The sequence below is a fragment of the Hordeum vulgare genome, chromosome 2H (genome assembly GCF_904849725.1).
Source record: "Hordeum vulgare subsp. vulgare chromosome 2H, MorexV3_pseudomolecules_assembly, whole genome shotgun sequence".
Taxonomy (NCBI): Eukaryota; Viridiplantae; Streptophyta; class Magnoliopsida; order Poales; family Poaceae; genus Hordeum; species Hordeum vulgare.
In genome coordinates, this window is record NC_058519.1 from 156617161 (window position 1) to 156637496 (window position 20336).

The 20336-nt window shown below is 41.9% G+C and overlaps 1 pseudogene; it reads left to right on the forward strand.

Moving 5' to 3' along the window:
• Window positions 1–2171: 2171 nt before the first annotated feature.
• Window positions 2172–20336, forward strand: part of LOC123425957 — a 76475-nt pseudogene continuing 58310 nt past the window's right edge.

The window sequence follows — 20336 nt, forward strand, 5'->3', positions numbered from 1 at the left end:
GGGACAAGCCTAGACAAAGTCTTATAGGAGGAAAAATGCTCCCGAGGACACACGGAAATTTCTGTCATGCTAGTTTCATCATATTCATATGATTCGTGTTCGTTACTTTGATAGTTTGATATGTGGGTGGACCGGCGCTTGGTTACTGCCCTTACTTGGACAAGCATCCCACTTATGATTAACCCCTCTCGCAAGCATCCGCAACTACGAAAGAAGAATTAAGACAAAGTCTAACCATAGCATTAAACTAGTGGATCCAAATCAGCCCCTTACGAAGCAACACATAAACTAGGGTTTAAGCTTCTGTCACTCTAGCAACCCATCATCTACTTACTACTTCCCAATGCCTTCCTCTAGGTCCAAATAATGGTGAAGTGTTATATAGTCGACGTTCACATAATACCATTAGAGGAAAAACAACATACAACATATCAAATTACCGAACGAATACCAAATTCAGATGACTACTATTAGCATGACTTATCCCATGGCCTCAGGAACAAAAGTAACTACTCACAAAGCATAATCATATTCATGACCAGAGAGGTAATGAGTAGCATCAAGGATCTGAACATAAACTCTTCCACCAAGTAATCCAACTAGCATCAACTACAAAGAGTAATCAACACTACTAGCAACCTTACAAGTACCAATCGGAGTCGGGAGACGGAGATTGGTTACAAGAGATGAACTAGGGTTTGGAGATGGGATGGTGCTGATGAAGATGTTGATAGTGACGAGCCCCCTCCGATGAGAGGAGTGTTGGTGATGATGATGGCGACAATTTCCCCCTCCGGGAGGGAAGTATCCCCGGCAAGATCGTCCTGCCGGAGCTCTAGATTGGTTCTGCTCAAGTTCCGCCTCGTGGCGGCGGTGAAACCACGAAAAAGCTCCTCCCTGATTTTTTCCTGGACGAAACCCTTCATATAGAAAAAGAGGGGGGCAAGTGGGCTTGCAGGCGACCCACAAGCCCTCATGACGCGGCCTGGGGGTGGCCGCGCCGTGCAGGCTTGTGGCCACCTGCACGCCCCCCTCTGGCACTTCTTCGGCCCAGTTTTTTTGATAAATCGGGAAAAAATCCAAGTTGATTTTTACGGCATTTGGAGTTGCGCGGAATAAGTATCTAAAATTTGCTCCACTTTCAGGCCAGAATTCCAGTTGCCGACATTCTCCCTCTTCATGTAAACCTTGCAAAATAAGAGAGAAAAGGCATAAGAATTGTACCGTGAAGAGAAATAATAGCCAAAGAAGCGATAAATATCAATATGAAAACATGATGCAAAATGGACGTATCAGGGTGCTTGCCTTGTTTCTCAGCAGAAGGGTTAAAACCGTCAGTCGGATATTCTGACGTATCCGGAAGGGCAGAGCCTACCGAAAATAATAACGACAATCAATAACATTCATATGCAATGATATGTTGCATGATCATGGCATGAAATGAAATGTAGCATGAGCTAGTGTGGCTATCAAACCTTTGGTTTGATGGTGATTTGAATTCAAATTCAAATACTATTTAAATGAGACATTTATTAAATTCCTTTAATTGATTTGACCTGATGCTGTTTCATAACTTTGTTTGTCATGCATAAAAGTAGCATCATTGTGTTTATTGAATTTTTATGATCAATTTGCATATATTATTTCTCAAATTTGGAGTTATATTTAATTTTCTATGAATTTCCAAAGTTTTGCACTTATTCTGGAATTATTTAAATCGCAGAAATAGAATTATTGCGCGAGGCTGACGTCACTGGGTCAACAGGGGATGGTCAGGTCAAACCTGACTAGTAGGGCCCACTCGTCAATGGCTCAGAGGCTAATCCCACGCTGACCAGAGGCTAAGTGGGGTTTGACACACCCTCGGGGCCACTGTCAGTGGCTCTAGGGGTGTATTAGGCTCTAATGAGTTGTCCACGTCGACCAACACGAGAGGGTGGTCGCCGGCGACCTTAGCCGCGGCGGAGGCTCACCGGAGATGCTCTGGTTCACGCTGCAGGGCTTGGATTCGAGATCTGAGAGCACTCAGATGAAGCCCAGGCTCGACCCCATCTAAGAGGAGCATCGGGAGGGGCTGAGCGTGGCCGAAGGGCACCGGCGACGAGCCATGGCAGTTTCCGGATCTCGGGCTCGATAACCTCGGTGCTAGGGTGCAGGAAAAAGAGCGGAAAATGGGGGGAAACTCTCAGGAGCTCAATGCGGTGACGACGAGAAGCTCAGACGGCTTAGGGAAGAAGCGTAACCGGTGGATCTACGACGGCTTGTCGGCGGCCGGAGGTGGAAGACGACGTCGTTGGGGGAGATGCAGGGCTCGAGGGCTTGATTCCTTCGGCGTGGATGACGTGCTCAACGAGGCAGAGACGATGGAACACTCGGGGAGAACTGATCCAGCCGGAGATGACGGTGAGCTCGAGCTCGAGCTCGGCTCAAATGGCGACCGAGAGGAGAGAGGGCAGGAGAGCGAATGTGGAGGGGGTGACGCATGGAATGGGTTGCGGGGGCTTATCCCTTCGCAGCCAGCGCGACAGGGCGACCAGGCACGCACTCAGGTGCGTGGCCGCGCCGGAGGGAGCGGCGGCCACCTCATGGTGCCGACTCGCGCGGGGAAGACGACACACGGGGAAGCTGGGCTGGGCCAAGGTGACCGCCAGGTATATATTTTTCCATTTTTTCATTTCTGTTTCTATTAATTCATATCTCACACTTGTTTGATTTTACTTTCGGCTTCAAACTATTTCTATAATAGTGAAAATAATGTTGGGGTGTTATTTGAATTATATCCAAACCCATATAAAAGATTCAACATTTCATAATAACCAGAGATATTTAAAACCCCTTATTTGAATATTATCAGAGGCTTTTGTGTTTTAAATAAAATACCAAATGTATTTTAGAAATAAGTTCCACCCCTGAATTATTGTTTCCAATATTTATCAAAAATGATGGACTTTTATGAAGGCCATTTTGGGTTCATTGATTTATCACAAGTTTTTAATTAGGTTAAATATGGAAGTGCTAGGGTTTAACTTTGATTCCTATTTTCATTTTTAATGCAAGTATAAAACATGAGCACATTCTTGCTAATCATCAAATGGTAGCTAGGGATATGACATAAAGGCTTTGTATTGAACTACAACATGCAAGGGATGAATAAATCCGTCGGGGAGCTGTTTGCGATGCTCAAAGTCGCTGAGTCAGAAATCCAGAAAGAACATCAAGTGTTGATGGTCAATAAAACCATGATTTTCAAGAAAAATGGCAAGGGCAAGAAGGGTAACTCCAAGAAAAGTGGCAAAATAGTTGCCCCTCCCGTGAAGGAACCCAGGGCTGGGCCCAAACCAGAAACCCAGTGTTATTATTGCTAGGGGACTGGCCACTCGAACCAGAACTGTCCCAAGTATCTCGCAGGCAATAAGGCGGCCAATGCCAAACAAGGTATATATGATATACATTTTATTGATGTGTACCTCACCAACTCTCGTTGTAGTGCCTAGGTATTTGATACCAGTTCGGTTGCTCACATTTGCAACTCAAAGCAGGAGCTACAGAATAGAAGGAGGTTGGCGAAGGATGAAGTGACGATGCGTGTGGGAAATGGTTCCAAGGTTGATGCGATCGTCGTCGGCACGCTCTCACTTCAATTACCATCAGGATTAGTGATGAACCTGAATAATTGATATTTAGTGCCTGCGTTAAGCATGAACATTATATTTAGATCTTGTTTATTGTGAGATGGTTACTCATTTAAAACAGAGAATAATGGTTGTTCTATTTATCTGAGTAATATATTTTATGGTCATGCACCCAATGTGAGGGTTTTGTTTTTATTGAATCTTGATAGTTATGACACACATGTTCCTAACATGGATGCCAAAATATGTAGAGTTGATAATGATAGTACCACTTTCTTGTGGCACTGCCGCTTAGGTCATATTGGTATAAAACGCATGAAGAAACTCCATGTTTACGGACTTTTGGAGCCACTTGATTTTGAATCACTTGAAAAATGTGAACCTTGCCTCATGGGAAAGATGACTAAGACTCTGTTCTCCGGAACAGTGGAGCGTGCAAGTGACTTATTGGAGATCAGGCATACTGATGTGTGCGGACCAATGAGCATAGAAGCACATAGTGGTTATCATTATTTTCTCACCTTTACAGATGACTTAAGTAGATATGGATATATTTACTTAATGAAACACAAGTCTAAAACGTTTGAAAAGTTCAAGCAATTTCAATGTGAAGTTGAGAATCATCGTAACAAGAAGATTAAATTCCTACAATCTGATCAAGGAGGAGAATATCTGAGTTATGAGTTTCACACTCACTTAAGACAATGTGGAATTGTTTCATAGTTGACTCAGCCTGGAACACCACATTGTGATGGTGTGTACGAACGTCGTAATCGTACTTTATTGGATATGGTGCGTTCTATGATGTCTCTTACATATTTGTGATTATCACTTTGGGGTTATGCATTAGAGACAACTGCGTTCACTTTAAATAGGGCACCATCAAAATCCGATGAGACGACGCCATATGAACTGAGGTTTGGCAAGAAATCAAAGTTGTTATTTCTTAAAGTTTGGGGATGCGATGCTTATGTCGAAAAGCTTCAGCCTAAAAAGCTCGAGCAAAAAGCAGAGAAACGTGTCTTCATAGGATACCCAAAAGAGATAGTTGGGTATACCTTCTATCTCACATTCGAAGTCAAAGTGTTTGTCGCTAAAATCAGAGCTTTTCTTGTGAAAGAGTTTCTCTCGAAAGAATTGAGTGGGAGGAAGATAGAGCTTGATGAGGTTATAGAACCTTTACGTCAACCAGAGTGTAGTGCGGCACAAAAAGAGGTTTCTATGGAGCCTACATCAGTTGAAAAGGAAGCTGATGATGCTGATCATGTAGCTTTAGGTCAAGTTGTTATTAAACCTCGTAGGTCGACAAGGCCACGCACTGCTCGTGCATGGTACGGTAAACCTGTCTTATCAGTCATGTTGTTGGACAACGGTGAACCTACGAGCTATGGAGAAGCGATGGTGGGTCCGGATTCCAACAAATGGTTAGTGGCCATGAAATCCGAGATAGGATCCATGTATGAAAACAAAGTGTGGACTTTGGAAGTATTACCTGAAGGGCGAAATGCCATTCAGAATAAATGGATCTTTAAGAAGAAGAAGGAGGCGGACGGTAATATCACCGTCTATAAAGGTCGACTTGTGGCAAAGGGGTTTTCACAAGTTCAAGGAGTTGACTACGATGAGACTTTCTCACCCGTAGTGATGCTTAAGTCTGCCGGAATCTGATACATCTCCAATGTATCTATAATTTTTTATTGTTCCATGTTGTTATATTATCATTCTTGGATGTTTTACAATCGTCTATAGTTATTTTATATCATTCTTTGGTACTAACCTATTGACATAGTGCCCAGTGCCAGTTGTTGTTCTCTGCATGTTTTTTACATCGTAGGAAATCAATACCAAACGGAGTCCAAACGCAGCAAAACTTTTTGTGGATTTTTTTGGGCCAGAAGACATCTAGTGGGCCAGGAACGCGCCTGAGGGGAGCTCCGATGGGAGCATAAACCACCAGGAGCGCCTCGGTCGGTTGTGCCCTCCTCGTTGGCCTCCTGCACCGCCTCTTTGCTCCATAAATACCCCAATATTCCAGAAACCCTAGGAGGGGGGCGAAAATCAATTACAGCCGTTGCAGAGTCTAGAAACACCAGATCCAATCTAGAAACCATGATGGAGGGGTTCATCATGTCCATTGGTGCATCTCCGATGATGCGTGAGTAGTTCTTTGTGGACCTACGGGTCCGTAGTTAGTAGCTAGATGGCTTCCTCTCTCTCTCTCTCTCTTGATTATCAATACAATGGTCTCTTGGAGATCCATATGATGTAAGTCTTTTTGCGGTGTGTTTGTTGGGATCCGATGAACTTTGACTTTCTGATCAGATCCATGTCTTTATCCATGAAAGTTATTTGAGTCTTCTTTGATCTCTTATATGTGTGATTGATTATAGCCTCGTATTTCTTCTCCGATATTTGGGTTTCGTTTGTCCAACTTGATCTATTTATCTTGCAATGGAAAGAGGTGCTTTGTGATGGGTTCGATCTTACGGTGCTTGATCCCAGTGACAGAAAGGGAAACGACACGTATGTATGGTTGCTATTAAGGATAACAAGATGGGGTCTATTTCTACATAAATAAATCTTGTCTACATCATGTCATCGTTCTTATCGCATTACTCCATTTTTCCATGAACTTAATACACTAGATGCATGTTGGATAGTGGTCGATGTGTGGAGTACTAGTAGCAGATGCAGGCAGGAGTCGGTCTACTAATCTCGGACTTGATGCCTATATAATGATCATTGTATGGATATCGTCATGATTATTTGAAGTTCTAGCAATTGCCCACCCTTCATTGTTTTCCCACCATTTGCTATTTTTCTCGAGAGAAGCCACTAGTGAAACCTACGGCCCTCAGGTCTCTTTTCATCATATTTGCCTTAGCGATCTATTTTCCTTTGCATTTATTTTCAGATCTATTAAACCAAAAATACAAAAATACCTTGCTGCAATTTATTTGTTCCGCGATCTATTTATCCTATCTACCACTTTTACCTCATGTTATTTGCCTATCTTGAGGCGTCGTACCCGAAAGGGATTAACAACCCCTTTAACACGTGGGTTGCGAGTATATGTTATTTGTGTGCAGGTGTTGTTTACATGGTGTGAGGAGGTTCTCCTACTAGTTCGATAACCTTGGTCTCATCACCGAGGGAAATACCTACCGTCGCTATACTACATCATCCATTCCTCTTTGGGGAAATACCGACGTAGTTCTAGCAGACATCAAAAGGAATTTCTGGCGCCGTTGCCGGGGAAGATCAAGTCAAGATAGTCTCCCGCCAACGTGCCAATTTCTGGCGCCCTAGCCGGGGAGGATCTTCAATATCAACTATTTCCTAATCACAAATCTCATCTCCTTGCAATTTACATTATTTGCCATTTGCCTCTCGTTTTCCTCTCCTCCACTTCACAAAAATTTGCCCTTTTATTTGCCCTCTTATTGTTTGTCGTTTTCTCGACAGATCTGTTTTTGAGTGCAATCTTGTTGTGAAGTCATCATGACTCGAGAGAACACCAAGTTGTGTGATTTCTCAAATACCAACAACAATGATTTTATCAGCACTCCGATTACTCCTCCCGCCACTAGTGTGGAGTCTTGTGATATTAATACTGCCTTGCTGAATATTGTTATGAAATATCATTTTGCCGGTACTCCTAATGAGGATGTCATGTCCCATCTTAACACATTCGTGGAATTATGCGATATGCAAAAGAAAAAAGATGTGGACAATGATGTTGTGAAGTTGAAATTATTTCCGTTTTCTTTGCGAGATCGTGCAAAAATTTGGTTTTCTTCTTTGCCTCGCAATGTTGGAAATATGCCCTAGAGGCAATAATAAATTAGTTATTATTATATTTCTTAGTTCATGATAATCGTTTATTATCCATGCTATAATTGTATTGATTGGAAACATAATACTTGTGTGGATACATAGACAAAACACTGTCCCTAGTAAGCCTCTAGTTGACTAGCTCGTTGATCAAAGATGGCCAAGGTTTCCTGGCCATAGGCAAGTGTTGTTACTTGATAACGGGATCACATCATTAGGAGAATCATGTGATGGACTAGACCCAAACTAATAGACGTAGCATGTTGATCGTGTCATTTTGTTGCTACTGTTTTCTGCGTGTCAAGTATTTGTTCCTATGACCATGAGATCATATAACTCACTGACACCGGAGGAATGCTTTGTGTGTGTCAAACGTCGCAACGTAACTGGGTGACTATAAAGATGCTCTACAGGTATCGCCGAAGGTGTTAGTTGAGTTAGTATGGATCGAGACTGGGATTTGTCACTCCGTGTGACGGAGAGGTATCTCGGGGCCCACTCGGTAATACAACATCACACACAAGCCTTGCAAGCAATGTGACTTAGTGTAAGTTGAGGGATCTTGTATTATGGAACGAGTAAAGAGACTTGCCGGTAAACGAGATTGAAATAGGTATGCGGATACTGACGATCGAATCTCGGGCAAGTAATATACCGAAGGACAAAGGGAATGACATACGGGATTATATGAATCCTTGGCACTGAGGTTCAAACGATAAGATCTTCGTAGAATATGTAGGATCCAATATGGGCATCCAGGTCCCGCTATTGGATATTGACCGAGGAGTCTCTCGGGTCATGTCTACATAGTTCTCGAACCCGCAGGGTCTGCACACTTAAGGTTCGACGTTGTTTTATGCGTATTTGAGTTATATGGTTGGTTACCGAATGTTGTTCGGAGTCCCGGATGAGATCACGGACGTCACGAGGGTTTCCGGAATGGTCCGGAAATGAAGATTGATATATAGGATGACCTCATTTGACTACCGGAAGGTTTTCGGAGTTACCGGGAATGTACCGGGAATGACGAATGGGTTCCGGGTGATCACCGGGGGGCAACCCACCCCGGGGAAGCCTATAGGCCTTGGGGGTGGCACACCAGCCCTTAGTGGGCTGGTGGGACAGCCCAAGAAGGCCCTATGCGCCATAGGAAGAAAATCAAAGAGAAAAGGAAAAAAAGGAGGAGGTGGGAAAGGGAAGAAGGACTCCACCTTCCAAACCAAGTTGGATTCGGTTTGGAAGGGGAGACCTTCCCCCCTTGGCTCGGCCGACCCCCTTGGGGCCTCTTCAGCCCCAAGGCAAGGCTCCCCCTCTTCCCCCTATATATACAGAGGTTTTAGGGCTGATTTGAGACAACTTTGCCACGGCAGCCCGACCACATATCTCCACGGTTTTACCTCTAGATCGCGTTTCTGCGGAGCTCGGGCGGAGCCCTGCTGAGACGAGATCATCACCAACCTCCGGAGCGCCATCACGTTGCTGGAGAACTCTTCTACATCTCCGTCTCTCTTGCAGGATCAAGAAGGCCGAGATCATCGTCGAGCTGTACGTTTGTTGAACGCGGAGGTGCCGTCCGTTCGGCACTAGATCGTGGGACTAATCGCGGGACGGTTCGCGGGGCTGATCGAGGGACGTGAGGACGTTCCACTACATCAACCGCGTTCACTAACGCTTCTGATGTACGGTCTACAAGGGTACGTAGATCACACATCCCCTCTCGTAGATGGACATCACCATGATAGGTCTTCGTGCGCGTAGGAAAAATTTTGTTTCCCATGCGACGTTCCCCAACAGTGGCATCATGAGCTAGGTTCATGCGTAGATGTCTTCTCGAGTAGAACACAAAAGTTTTTGTGGGAGGTGATGTGCGTTTTGCTGCCCTCCTTAGTATTTTCTTGATTCCGCGTTATTGTTGGATCGAAGCGGCTCGGACCGACATTACTCGTACGCTTACGAGAGACTGGTTTCATCGCTACGAGTAACTCCGTTGCTCAAAGATGACTGGCGGGTGTCAGTTTCTCCAACTTTAGTTGAATCGGAATTGACCGAGGAGGTCCTTGGATGAGGTTAAATAGCAATTCATATATCTCCGTTGTGGTGTTTACGTAAGTAAGATGCGATCCTACTAGATACCCATGGTCACCACGTAAAACATGCAACAACAAAATTAGAGGACGTCTAACTTGTTTTTGCAGGGTATGCTTGTGTTCATATATGGCCAACGATGTGATGTGATATATTGGATGTATGAGATGATCATGTTGTAATAGTTAATATCGACTTGCACGTCGATGGTACGGCAACCGGCAGGAGCCATAGGGTTGTCTTTAAACTAACGTTTGTGCTTGCAGATGCGTTTACTATATTGCTAGGATGTAGCTTTAGTAGTAATAGCATGAGTAGCACGACAACCCCGATGGCGACACGTTGATGGAGATCATGGTGTGACGCCGGTGACAAGAAGATCGTACCGGTGCTTTGTTGATGGAGATCAAGAAGCACGTGATGATGGCCATATCATGTCACTTATGAATTGCATGTGATGTTAATCCTTTTTGCACCTTATCTTTCTTAGAACGACGGTAGCATTATGAGGTGATCCCTCACTAAAATTTCAAGACGAAATTGTGTTCTCCCCGACTGTGCACCGTTGCGACAGTTCTTCGTTTCGACACACCACGTGATGATCGGGTGTGATAGACTCAACGTTCACATACAACGGGTGCAAAACAGTTGCACACGCGGAACACTCGGGTTAAGCTTGACGAGCCTAGCATGTGCAGACATGGCCTCGGAACACATGAGACCGAAAGGTCGAGCATGAATCGTATAGTTGATATGATTAGCATAGAGATGCTTACACTGAAACTATTCTCGACTCACGTGATGATCGGACTTGCGATAGTGGATTTGGATCATGTACCACTCAAATGACTAGAGAGATGTACTTTTTGAGTGGGAGTTCTTAAGTAATATGATTAATTGAACTAATTGTCATGAACATAGTCTAATGGTCTTTGCAAATTACGATGTAGCTTGCGCTATAGCTCTACTGTTTTTATATGTTCCTAGAGAAAATTTAGTTGAAAGTTCATAGTAGCAAACTTTGAAGAGGATTGTCCTCGTTGCTGCGCAGAAGGCTTATGTCCTTAATGCACCACTCGGTGTGCTGCACCTCGAGCGTCATCTGTGGATGTTGTGAACATCCGACATACACGTTTCTGATGACTACAAGATAGTTCAGTGCAAAATACTTAATGGCTTAGAAGCAAGGCACCGAAGACGTTTTGAAACGTCACGGAACATAAGTGACGTTCTAAAGAGATGAAATTGTGATTTCATGCTCGTGCCCTTGTTGAGAGGTACGAGACCTCCGACAAGATTCTTTGTCCACAAAGTAAAGGAGAAAACCTCAATCGTTGATTGTGTGCTCATATTGTCGGAGTACGACAATCACTTGAATCAAATGGGAGTTAATCTTCCAGATGAGATAGTGATGGTTCTCCAAAGTCACTGCAACCAAGCTGTGAGAGCTTCGTGATGAACTATAACATATCAAGGATAGACACAATGATCCTTGAGCAATTCGCGATGTTTGACACTGCAAAAGTAGAAATCAAGAAGGAGCATCAATAGTTGATGGTTAGTAAAACCACTAAGTTTCGAGAAAGGCAAGGGCTAGAAGGGATACTTCGTGAAACGGCAAAGCAGTTGTTGCACCAATGAAGAGACCCCAGATTAAGCCCAAGCCCGGGACTAAGTGCTTCTGTTATGAGGGGAACGGTCACTGAGGCGGAGCAACTCTAGATACTAGGTAGATAAGAAGGCTGGCAAAAGTCGAAAGAAGTATATTCGATATACATAATGTTGATGTGTACTTTACTAGTACTCCTAGTAGCACGAGGGTATTGGATACTGGTTCGGTTGCTAAGTGATTAGTAACACGAAATGAAAGCTACGGCATAAACAAAGACTAGCTAAAGGCGAGGTGACGATACGTGTTGGAAGTGTTTCCAAGGTTGATATGATCAAACGTCGCACGCTCCCTCTACCATCGGGATTCGTGTTAAACCTAAATAATTGTTATTTGGTGCTTGCGTTAAGCATGAACATGATTGGATCATGTTTATTGCAATACGATTATTCATTTAAAGAGAATAATGGTTACTCTATTTGCTTGAATAATGACCTTCAATGGTTTATTGAATCTCGATCGTAGTGTTACACATGTTCATGATATTGGTGCCAAAAGATACGAGGTAATGATGATAGTACCACTTACTTGTGGCACAGCCGCTTGAGTCATGTTGGTATAAATTGCATGAAGAGGTTCCATGCTGATGGATCTTTATACTCACTTGATTTTGAATCACTAGTGACATGCAAATCATACCACATGAGCAAGGCCTTGTTTTCATTGAGATGAAATAAGATAGTAACTTGTTGGAAGTGATACATTTTGATGTATGCAGTTCAATGGGTGTTGAGGCACGCAGTGGATATCATTATGTTCTTACTTCAATGACGATTTGAGTAGATACTAGAGTATTTACTTAATGAATCACAAGTCTGAAATATTGAAAAGTTCAATTCTGTTTCGGAGTGAAGTTCGTCGTAACAAGAGGATAAGTTGTCTACGATATGATCATAGAAATGAATATCTGAGTTACGAGTTTTGGTACGCAGTTAAGACAATGTGGAAATTGCTTCGCAGTTCATGCCACCTAGAACATCATAGTGTGATGATGTGTTTGAACGTCATAGCCACACACTATTTGGTATGGTGCATGCTATGATGTCTCTTATCGAATTACCACTATCGTTTATGGGTTAAGCATTAGAGACAACCGCATTCACTTTAAATAGAGCACCACGTATTTCCGTTGAGATGACACAGTATAGACTGAGGTTTAGACAAATCTAAGCTGTCGTTTCTTGAAAGTTTGGGGCTTCGGCACTTATGTGAAAAAGTTTCAGTCTGATAAGATCGAACCCAAAGCGGATAAATGCATCTTCATAGGATATCCAAAACAGTTGGGTACATCTCCTATCTCAGATCCGAAAGCAAAGTGTTTGTTTCTAGAAATGGATCCTTTCTCGAGGAAAGGTTTCTCTCGAAAGAATTGAGTGGGAGGGTGGTAGAACTTGATGAGGTTATTGAACCATCACTTCGACCAGTGTGTAGCAGGGCACAGGAAGTTGTTCCTGTGGCGCCTACACCAATTGAAGTGAAAGCTGATGATGGTGATCATCGAGCATCGGATCAAGTTACTACAAGCCTCGTAGGTTGACAAGGTCGCATACTACTACATAGTGGTACGGTAACCCTGTCTTGGAGGTCATGTTGTTGAGAAACAGTGAACCTACGAGTTATGGAGAAAGCAATGGTGGGCCCAGATTCCGGCAAATGGCTGGAAGCCATGAAATTTGAGAGAGGATCCATGTATGAAAACAAAGTGTAGACTTTGTAAGAACTACTTGATGGTCGTAGGACTATTGAGTAAAGATGGATCTTTAAAAGGAAGACAGACGATGATGGTGATCAGTCACTATTAAGAAAAGCTCGACTTGTCGCAAAGATGTTTCCGACAAGATCAAACAGTTGACTATGATGAGACTTTCTCACTTGTAGCGATGCTAAAAGTCTGTTAGAATTATGTTAGTAGTTGCTGCATTATTTATGAAATATTGCACGTAGGATGTCAAAACATTGTTTCCTCGACGGTTTCCTTGAGCAGACATTGTATGTGATACAACCAGGAGGTTTTGTCGATCCTAAAGATACTAGCAAGTATGCAAGCTCCAGCGATCCTTCAATGGACTGGTGCAAGCATCTCGGAGTTGGAATATACACTTTGATGAGGTGATCAAAGATTTTGGGTTTGTACAAGGTTTATGAGAAACTTGTATTTCCAAAGAAGTGAGTGGGAGCACTATGGAATTTCTGATAAGTATATGTGGTTGACATATTGTGGATCAGAAGTAATGTAGAATTTCTGTAAAGCATACAAGGTTGTTTGAAAGGAGTTTTCAAATGAATACCTGGATTGCGCTACTTGAACGTTGAGCATCAAAGATCTATGGAGATAGATCAAAAGTGCTTAATGGAAGTTTCAACAAGATGCATGCCTTGACAAGTTTTTGAAGGAGTTCAAAATAGATCAGCAAAGAAGGAGTTCTTGGTTGCGTTGTAAGGTGTAAATTTGAGTAAGACTCAAAATCCGACCACGGCAGAATAAAGAGAATAGATGAAGGTCGTCTTCTATGCCTTAGCCGTAGACTCTAAAGTATGCCATGCTGAGTACCGCACCTGATGTGTGACTTGCAGCAAGTCCGTTAAAAGGTACACAGAGTGATCCAGGATTGAATCACTGATCAGCGGTCAAAGTTATCCTTAGTAACTAAATAGACTAAGGAATTTTTCTCGATTATGGAGGTGGTTAAAGAGTTCGTCGTAAAGGGTTACGTCGATGCAAGCTTTGACACTAATCCAAATAACTATGAGTAGTGAAACGGATTTGTATAGTAGAGTAGATATTTGGAGTATTTCAAAATAGCACATAGTAGCAGCATCTATAAGATGACATAAAGATTTGTAAAGAACACACGGACCTAAAAGTTTCAGAACCGTTGACTAAAACCTCTCTCACGAGCAAGACGTGATCAGACCCCAGAATTATATGGGTGTTGGATTCGTTGGAATCACATGGTGATGTGAACTAGATTATTGACTCTAGTGCAAGTGGGAGACTGTTGGAAATATGCTCCAGAGGCAATAATAAATTAGTTATTATTATATTTCTTTGTTCACGATAATCGTTTATCATCCATGCTATAATTGTATTGATTGGAAAGACAATACTTGTGTGGATACATAGACAAAACACTGTCCCTAGTAAGCCTCTAGTTGACTAGCTCGTTGATCAAAGATGGCCAAGGTTTCCTGGCCATAGGCAAGTGTTGTTACTTGATAACGGGATCACATCATTAGGAGAAACATGTGATGGACTAGACCCAAACTAATAGACGTAGCATGTTGATTGTGTCATTTTGTTGCTACTATTTTCTGCGTGTCAAGTATTTGTTCCTATGACCATGAGATCATATAACTCACTGACACCGGAGGAATGCTTTGTGTGTGTCAAACGTTGCAACGTAACTGGGTGACTATAAAGATGCTCTACAGGTATCTCCGAAGGTGTTAGTTGAGTTAGTATGGATCGACACTGGGATTTGTCACTCCGTGTGATGGAGAGGTATCTCGGGGCCCACTCGGTAATACAACATCACACACAAGCCTTGCAAGCAATGTGACTTAGTGTAAGTTGCGGGATCTTGTATTACGGAACGAGTAAAGAGACTTTCCAGTAAACGAGATTGAAATAGGTATGCGGATACTGACGATCGAATCTCGGGAAAGTAATATACCGAAGGACAAAGGGAATGACATACGGGATTATATGAATCCTTGGCACTAAGGTTCAAACGATAAGATCTTCGTAGAATATGTAGGATCCAATATGGGCATCCAGGTCCCGCTATTGGATATTGACCGAGGAGTCTGCACACTTAAGGTTCGACGTTGTTTTATGCGTATTTGGGTTATATGGTTGGTTACCGAATGTTGTTCGGAGTCCCGGATGAGATCACGGATGTCACGAGGGTTTCCGGAATGGTCCAGAAATGAAGATTGATATATAGGATGACCTCATTTGATTACCGGACGGTTTTCGGAGTTACCGGGAATGTACCGGGAATGACGAATGGGTTCCGGGTGTTCACCGGGGGGGCAACCCACCCCGGGGAAGCCCATAGGCCTTGGGTGTGGTGCACCAGCCCTTAGTGGGCTGGTGGGACAGCCCAAGAAGTCCCTATGTGCCATAGGAAGAAAGTCAAAGAGAAAAGGAAGAAAAAAAGGAGGAGGTGGGAAAGGGAAGAAGGACTCCACCTTCCAAACCAAGTTGGATTCGGTTTGGAAGGGGAGACCTTCCCCCCTTGGCTCGGCCGACCCCCTTGGGGCCTCTTGAGCCCCAAGGCAAGGCTCCCCCTCTTCCCCCTATATATACGGAGGTTTTAGGGCTGATTTGAGACAACTTTGCCACGGCAGCCCGACCACATATCTCCACGGTTTTACCTCTAGATCGCGTTTCTGCGGAGCCCTGCTGAGACGAGATCATCACCAACCTCCGGAGCGCCGTCACGCTGCCGGAGAACTCTTCTACCTCTCCATCTCTCTTGCTGGATCAAGAAGGCCGAGATCATCGTCGAGCTGTACGTGTGCTGAACGCGGAGGTGCCGTCCGTTCGGCACTAGATCGCGGGACGGTTCGCGGAGCGGATCGAGGGACGTGAGGACGTTCCACTACATCAACTGCGTTCACTAACGCTTCTGCTGTACGGTCTACAAGGGTACGTAGATCACGCATCCCCTCTCGTAGATGGACATCACCATGATAGGTCTTCGTGCGCGTAGGAAAATTTTTGTTTCCCATGCGACGTTCCCCAACACGCAATAGTATCGAATCTTGGAACAAGTGCAAGGATCCTTTTATTACTAAGTATTTTCCGCCCGCAAAAATTATTTCCCTTAGAACCCAGATCATGAATTTCAAGCAACTTGAACATGAGCATGTTGCACAATCTTCGGAAAGGATGAAATTGATGCTAAGGAATTGCCCAACTCATGGGTTAAATCTTTGGATGATCATACAAAAAATTTATGCGGGGTTGAATTTTGTTTCTCGTAATATTTTGCATTCTGCCGTAGGGGGTACTTTTATGGAATTTACGTTGGGTGAAGCTACTAATTTGCTAGACAATATTATGGCCAATTAGTCACAATGGCATACCGAAAGAGCTCCTACTATTAAAAAGGTCAATTCGGTAGAAGAAATAAATTCTTTGAGTGAAAAAGTTGATGCTCTTATGAAGTTGGTTGCTAATAAAAGTGCTCCTGTTGATTTTAATGATCTGCCTTTGTCTACTTTGATTGAGCAAAATAGTGATGCCATAGATGTGAATTTTATTTTGCGAAACAATTTCAATAACAATGCTTATAGAGGTCATTTTAATCCTAGGCCTTTTCCTAGTAATTCCTCTAAAAAATATGGTAATTCCTATGGTAATCCTACTTATAATAATAATAGAAACACCTATGATCTTGAGAACAATATTAAAGAATTTATCAATACTCAAAAAGCTTTCAATACTTCGATAGAAGAAAAGTTGAATAAATTTGATGATTTGTCTAGAAGTATTGATAGAATTTCTCGTGATGTAGAAACTCTCAATATGAAAAAAAATTGCCTAAAGTTGAAGAATCAATTAAAGCTCTTTATGTTTCTATGGATGAAAGTAATAAAAGAACCGCTATGCTTAGAGCTAAAAGAGAATTTTTAGAAAGAGCGTTTTCTAGTGATTACTTTCATAAAAGTGATGAAGATATTAAAATGATTGGTGTTTCTTCTATGGATTCTTTGTTTAGTAAAATTCAGATTGGTGAAAAAGGGACTCGAGAAGAGTCAACTTTAGTTAGAAGGTGTCCTATGATTTGGAGGGTGAAAATCTTGTTGAGAAAATTGATAGAAGTGGGTTTGAAGAGGTCAAGAGTTTAACTAGTGATGTGCCCACTATTTTGGATTACAAAGACTTTAATTATTATAGTTATTCTTTGGTTGATTGTATTTCTTTGATACAATCCATGATAAATTTACCCCATGCTTATGAACAAAATAAAGCTTTTGCTAAACGTATTGTTGATGCTATGATGAAAACTTTTGAAGAAAAAATGGAATAAGAAGTTTCAATTACTAGAAAATTGCATGATGGGTGGGAACCTACTATCAAAATCAAGATTAAAAATTATGAGTGTTTTTGTTTATGTGACTTGGGTGCTAGTGTTTCTACAATTCTGAAATATTTATGTGATATGCTTGGTCTTACCAATATTGAAGAATGCTCTTTAAATTTGCACTTGGCAGATTCTACTATCAAAAATCCTATGGGAATAATTAATGATGTTCTTATTCTTGCAAATAGGAATTATGTGCCCATAGATTTTATTGTTATTGATATTTCTTGCAATCCGTCTTGTCCAATTATACCTCGTAGACCATTTTTATGTATTATTGGTGTCGTGATTGATATGAAAGAAGGCAATATTAAATTTCAATTTCCACTAAGGAAGCGAATGAAACACTTCCCTAGAACAAGAATTAGGCCACCACATGAATCAATCATGAGGGCACCATATGGATCTAGAAACAAATATGACAACACTTAGATCCTACGTGTTATGCCTAGCTAGGGGCGTAAAACGATAGCGCTTGTTGGGAGGCAACCCAACTTATATCTTTTTGCTTTTTAGTTTTCTTTCTGTTTTCAATAAAATACACAATTACACCTCTGGTTAGATGTGTTTTTGTTGTCTAAATTAGTGTTTGTGCCAAGCAAGGCCTTTGGGATGATTTGGGTGAAAGTTGATTTGATCTTGCTGAAAAACAGAAAGTTTTGCGCTCACGAAATTATTTTTAGTTTTTAACAGGAGACTTCTTTTGAGTTGATTCTTTTGTAAGAATATTAATAAACAAATTTTAATGTCATCCTAATTTTTAAGAATTGTTGGGGTTACATAAGTATTCGAAGTAGTCAGATTGCTACACATTGTTATCTTTTTGATAGATTTTGTTTTATTTGCGTTGTGTGCTTGTTTTGATGATTCTATGGTTTTCTTTGATGACTTTTTGCCATAGAAAAGTTGTAATACAGTAGATATAATGAAAAAATAAAATATGAATAGGTTTGCAACAGTACTTATAGTAGTGGTTTGCTTTCTTATACTAACGGATCTCACGAAGGTTTTGTTGAGTTTTGTGTGATTGAAGTTTTCAAGTTTTGGGTGATCTTATGATGGATGAAGGAATAAGGATTAGCAAAAGGCTAAGCTTGGGGATGCCCGAGGCACCCCAAGATAATATTAAAGAAGTAGCAAGCAACTAAGCTTGGGGATGCCCCGAGTGGCATCCCCTCTTTCTTCTAACAACCATCGGTATCTTACTTGAAACTATATTTTTATTCGTCACATATTATGAGTTTTGCGTGGAGTGTATTGTATGATATGAGTCTTTGCTTATTTTTATTTGTATTTTAAGTCTTGAATCCTTGCTGGACTCACCATTTTTAGACAGCCAAAAATTATGCTATGCTTGCTCCTATGCTTCACTTAAATTTTTCAAGCCATGGATTTGCTCTAGTACTTCACTTATATCTTTTTGAGCAAGGTGTGCTTTGTTATTTTTGTAGAAATGCTCTCATGCTTCACTTAGATTTATTTGGGAGTTAGTAAAAAAATTAAGAAATTATTTCTTGCTTCACTTAAATTTGTTTGAGCTTATCTAAAGCAACATATGAAAATAGTCCCCAAGTGACAGATATCCAAGGAGGATATAATTAAAACTTTCATGAAGATCATTGGACAAGATAAACTTGGTTCTTAGTAATGGTTTTGAGATATGACGATATGATATGTGAGTCATGTTGATGAGTAATTGTGCTTTAGTAACAATATAGATGTTAAGGTTTGTGATTCCCTATGCAAGCACGAAAGTCAATAGTTATGCAATGAAATTTATATATACTTGTGGTGCATTATTCGGTGTTACTTATGCTTAATGCTTGGGTACGAGATTTTTTGTTTCTTGGTTGGTCGCTTCTCAATATTTTTGCTAGCTTCCATTTTGCACTAAGTATGATCACTACTTGTGCATCCAGAACCCTTTAAACCAGTTTTGCCATATGAGTCCACTATACCTACCTATATGCGGTATTTTCATGCCGTTCTAAGCAAATTTGCATGCTCCATATCTAATTTTCAAAATAAATTTCTCTTTTGTGTGCTCTACCGCTCGCGAGGCGGTGAGGGGTGGCCAATATTTTATATGCTAGATGTGTTATTCTCACGATGAGTGTTTATTCACATGTCATTGCACAAGAGTACGACAAAGGTATTAGGGATGCCCAGTCCTGAAATGAAAAAAAAATACTTTTCGTTGTTAAATAGTGAATTCCTTGGAAAGTGTTGATATGGAGGTCACCCATGGATACGGACAAGCCATGGAAAGTGAAAGTAATAGTGGAAAAAGTAATAAAATTTATTTTTCTGTTTGGGAACCGCATATGATGTATCTAGCATGGAAACTGTTGGGAGCTCTAAGTCGTTTTCGTTGGTGAGAAAAGTATGCCTCCCAAAATGTTTTTATATCTCAATTTTTGCTTTGAGTTCTGGCACCTCTACAAATCCCTACTTCCCTCTGCGAAGGGCCTTTCTTTTACTTATGCAATTTTTGTTTTGAATTTGAGTCTCCATCTTCTCTCATAAAGAACTAACTAAGGGGCATGATACGTCCATTTTCCATCATGTTTTCATATTGTTATTTATCGCTTATTTGGTTGTTATTTCACTTCACGGTACTATTCTTATGCCTTTTCTCTCTTATTTTGCAAGGTTTACATGAAGAGGGAGAATGCCGACAACTGGAATTCTGGCCTGAAAGTAGAGCAAAGTTGAGATACCTATTCTGCGCAACTCCAAACGCCGTAAAAATCAACGAGGATTTTTTTCCCGATTTATCAAAAATACTGGGCCGAAGAAGTGCCAGAGGGGCGCCAGTGGGTGGCCACAAGCCTGCACGGCGCGGCCACCACCCCCCCCCCCCCCCGAGGTCGCGCCATGGGGGCTTGTGGGCACCCTGCGGGCTCACTTGCCTCCCTCTTTTGCTATATGAAGGGTTTCGTCCAGGAAAAAATCAGGGAGGATCTTTTTCATGGTTTCTCCGCAGCCACGAGGCGAAACTTGAGCAGAACCAATCTAGAG